The sequence below is a fragment of the Penaeus japonicus genome, unplaced genomic scaffold, assembly GCF_977035675.1.
Source record: "Penaeus japonicus unplaced genomic scaffold, GWHDUDI00000001_assembly GWHDUDI00000028, whole genome shotgun sequence".
NCBI classification, from domain to species: Eukaryota; Metazoa; Arthropoda; class Malacostraca; order Decapoda; family Penaeidae; genus Penaeus; species Penaeus japonicus.
The window spans coordinates 379975-384974 of NW_028234430.1; the positions used below are offsets into that span (position 1 = coordinate 379975).

Consider the following 5000-nt stretch of genomic DNA (forward strand, 5'->3'; position numbering starts at 1 on the left):
ATTTTTATTGTTTTTATTATTATATTTACGAACACCATTGCAATAATAACAGTAATCATGATAGCTATAATGATAGCAATGGTAATAAAATGATAAAAAATATCAATCATAATGATAGAAATATTAGTGAAGATAATTATGACAATAACATGAATAATAATGATAATGAGGAGGATAAAAATAATAATGAAGATAATAATACTGATAATTCTAATAATAATGATAATTATATAATATTAATAATGATAATAATGATAATGAAAATATTAATGATGATAAAAATAATAACAGCAATGATGATTTCTAAAAATGATAATAACATAAGAATAATCATTATCATTAAAAATAATCATTATCATTAATGATAATTACAATTCATAATAAATTTATAATCATTTATAATCAATATTTAAAATATTCATTATAATAAGAATTATCATCATAATCAATAAATATTATTTCCATCATTACTGTTATTACTATCATTATTCACCTTCCAATCACCATCATTATTATCATTATATCATTATCATTAGTTCCATCATTATCATGAGAGTGTTATCATCAGTATCATAAAATATTTCCTTCCTTAATATTTGTGGGGTTTTCTTGCCACATTCGTGCAGTAAAGATAAATATTATATTAAAGATAAATATTCGTGCAGTAAAGATAAATATAAATAAGTAAAGACAAATATAAGATATTCGTGCAGTAAAGATCAATATAAATAAGTAAAGATAAATATAAGATATTCGTGCAGTAAATAAAGATGTTCTTTAGCCATTGAAACACGTGGTGTTGTTGAGCGTCTGCTAATTTATTCAGAAAATCATATTGATATAAAACGATTTATACTTCTGTTTCAATGCAGTTAAAATATAGTCTTCATAATGGAAAAACATACACCTGATAAATGGTGTAACATAAACAAAACATGTCTTTCTTGTAGTAAATAAGCGTAAAATAAAAAACATCAAATATTGGTGGAACATGGGAGACATTACGTATGTCAAAGAAAACGGACCCGCCGTTCGGGGGGACTTAACTAAACTTTTATATTTCTAAATTTATTACTATCATTATTCATCATCACCATTATTATTATCATTGTTATCATAAATATGTCATTACCATTAGCATTAGTTCTATTATCATCATGAAAGTGTTATCATCAACATTATCAGTGATGATTACTTTATCATTAATATTGTTTTCATTACCACCATCAACATTATGAAACTTTTCATTATCATCATTATTGTTGTTGCTTTTGTTGCCATTACTTTCTCCATTATCATCATTGTCTTTGTCATCACTGACAAAGACCTCGCAACAACACCACCAACAAAAGCATGTAGGAGAACAAGAACAGGATCACCATCAAAATAACAATAATAAGAAGGATGATAACAATTGATAATTTAGTAGAAATGGGAGTGACAATGATACTTATAGTAATGAAATAATAATGATAATATGAATAGGACCATTGATGATGATTATGATTAATGATGAGGATGATCATATTTCTTTTAGATAATCATGAAATAATAATGATATTATCAATAATAATTTAAATCATCATACTTATTATTATCAGAATTGTTATAACTAATTATTATAACATTTATATTATAAAGAAACAGAAAAATCTATTTATTTCTATTTTATAGAATAATCTATGAAAATATTTTATTGAAAAATTCATAGAATAAAGAAATAAATATCAATAAAATTAATGATAAAAGATGATAAAGATTCCCTTATTAAGTTATAATAGTATTTGTTATAAAATTCCATAAAGACAAAGAGGAGAAAAGAAATAAAAGCAAAATTCTTCTGGTGCCTTTAAGAAGTCACTCGCTTTCCAATCGCCTTACCATACATAGCCTTGGCGTTCACTTCTCCGCCCTTCTCGAGGAGCGTCTCAGCAACAGCATCTTGGCCCTTATGGGAGGCCCAGTGTAAGGGAGTAAAACCTGAGGGAGGAAGATGCTTCTGTTAGACGTCTGTTTGTGAGTAATGAGCGTGAGAAAGGGAAGTGAGGATGACAATGCGAAGGTGAATGTGAGTGAGAATGACAATTAGAATGTGAATATGAATTAGAATCAACATGAGAAGGTGAATGTGAATGAGAATGACAATGGCAATGAGAATGTGAATGTGAATGAGAATCAACATGAGAAGGTGAATGTGATAGAGAATGAAAATGAGAAGGTGAAGGTGAGTGAGAATGACAATGAGAAGGTGAATGTGAAAGAGAATGAAAATGAGAAGGTGAAGGTGAGTGAAAATGACAATGAGAAGGTGAATATGAGTGAGAATGACAATGAGAAAGTAAATATGAGTGAGAATGACAATGAGAATGAAAGTAAGGTGAATGTGAGTGAGAATGACAATGAGAATGTGAATGTGAGTGAGAATGACAATGAGAAGGTGAATGTGAGTGAGAATGACAATGAGAAGGTGAATATGAGTGAGAATGACAATGAGAAGGTGAATATGAGTGAGAATGGCAATGAGAAGGTGAATGTGAGTGAGAATGACAATGAGAAGGTGAAGGTAAATGAAAATGACAATGAGAAGGTGAATGTGAGTGAGAATGACAATGAGAAGGTGAAAGTAAATGAAAATGACAATGAGAAGGTGAATGTGAGTGAGAATGACAATGAGAAGGTGAATGTGAGTGAGAATGACAATGAGAAGGTAAATGAGTGAGAATGACAATGAGAAGGTGAATCAGTGAGAATGACAATGAAAAGGTGAATGTGAGTGAGAATGACAATGAGAGGGTGAATGCGAATGAGAATGACAAAGAGGAGGTGAATGTGAGTGAGAATGACAATGAGAAGGTGAATGCAAGTGAGAATGACAATGAGAAGGTGAATTAGAATGACAATGAGAAGGTGAGTGTGAATGACAATGAGAAGGTGCATGTGAGTGAGAATGGAAATGAGAACGTGAATGTGAGTGAGAATGACACTGAGAAGGTGAATGTGAGTGAGTGACAATGAGAAAGTGAAAGTGGGTGAGAATGACAATGAGAAGGTGAATGTGAGTGAGAATGACAATGAGAAGGTGAATGTGATTGAGAATGACAATGAGAAGGTAAATGTGAGTGAGAATGACAATGTGAATGTCAGTGAGAATGACAATGAGAAGGGAAATGATAGTTACAGTGACAATGAGAATGACAATGAGATGGTGATTGTGAGTGAGAACGACAATGAGAAGGTGAATGTGAGTGAGAATGACAACGAGAAGGTGAATGCGAGTGAGAATGACAATGAGAAGGTGAATGTGAATGACAATGACAATGAGAAGGTGAATGTGAGTGAGAATGACAATGAGAAGGTGAATATGATTTAGAATAACAATGAGAAGGTAAATGAGTGAGAATGAAAATGAGAAGGTGAATGTGAGTGAGAATGACAATGAGAAGGTGAATGTGAGTGAGAATGACAATGAGAAGGTGAATGTGAGTAATAATGACAATGAGAAGGTGAATGTGAGTGAGAATGACAATGAGAAGGTGAATGTGAGTGAGAATGACAACAAGAAGGTGAATGCGAATGAGAATGACAATGAGAAGGTGAATGTGAATGAGAATGACAATGAGAAGGTGAATGTGAGTGAGAATGACAATGAGGTGAATTTGAATGAGAATGACAATGAGAAGGTGAATGCGAGTGAGAATGACAATGAGAAGGTGAATTAGAATGACAATGAGAAGGTGAATGTGAATGACAATGACATTGAGAAGGTGAATGAAAGTGAGAATGACAATGAGAAGGTTAATATTAGTGAGAATGGATATGAGAAGGTGAATGTGAGTGAGAATGACACTGAGAAGGTGAATGTGAGTGAGTGATAATGAGAAAGTGAATGTGGGTGAGAATGCCAATGAGAAGGTGAATGTGAGCGAGAATGACAATGAGAAGGTGAATGTGATTGAGAATGACAATGCGAAGGTAAATGTGAGTGAGAATGACAATTCGAATGTGAGTGAGAATGACAATGAGAAGGTAAATGTGAGTTACAGTGACTATGAGAATGACAATGAGATGGTGATTGAGAGTGAGAACGACAATGAGAAGGTGAATGTGAGTGAGATTGAAAATGAGAAGGTGAATGTGAGTGAGAATGACAATGAGAAGGTGAATGTGAGTGAGGATGGCAGTGAAAGGGGAATGTGAGTGAGAATGACAAGGAGAAGGTGAATGTGAGTGAGAATGACCTTGAGATAATGATCATAATAATATTAATAATAATATTAGTAATGAAAATAATAATGAAGATATCAATGATGTTGATAATAATAATTCATAAAAATAACAACAATGAATGGCAATGAATATTATCACATAGCTAGAGAGGTAAGAATCATTATAAAATTATTATGAGAGAATTAATAGATTACTTATAATAGAAGGATATAATGACAAATGGAAGGGAGATATATGTGGACACGAATTAACATGATAATGACAATGTTAATGATACATGGAATGAGGGTGTAAGTAAATGATAATGATCAAAATGATGCATATAATGTCAATGTAAAGGAATATCAATAGGACAGTGATATTAATAGTGAGAGATTTAAAATGAGAATCCAAAATATCATGAAGGGAAAGTGAAAATGACATTAATGATATGAATAAAGAAAGTGATCACATTGAGAGCTACAAAAATAAAGTGATTATTATAATGAAAATAAGTTTTAGCAAGATATGAAATATAAGACGAAATGAGGCCAATAATGAGAATGAAAAGGAAAAGGATAGAATGGATTATAAGACAAGGAATGAAAATACTAATGATATTATTTCCTGAAAGATATAAGAATAATTTGGAAAGTGGTTACAAGGATGAATAGGACTAGAATAAGAAAATCAGTTAATAGAGTGGAAAGAGATTGGGAACAACACTTATGATGAGATTGAGAAGAAAATGAGTGACAAGGCTACTCAATATTCTTAGGAATGAGAATGAAAAT

General features: G+C 31.4%; 1 protein-coding gene across 43 annotated transcripts in view; it reads right to left on the minus strand.

Annotated features, from left to right (window-relative positions):
* LOC122254997 (uncharacterized) overlaps positions 1–5000 on the minus strand; it is a 281759-nt gene that overhangs the window by 31070 nt on the left and 245689 nt on the right. The window lies entirely within an intron of this gene.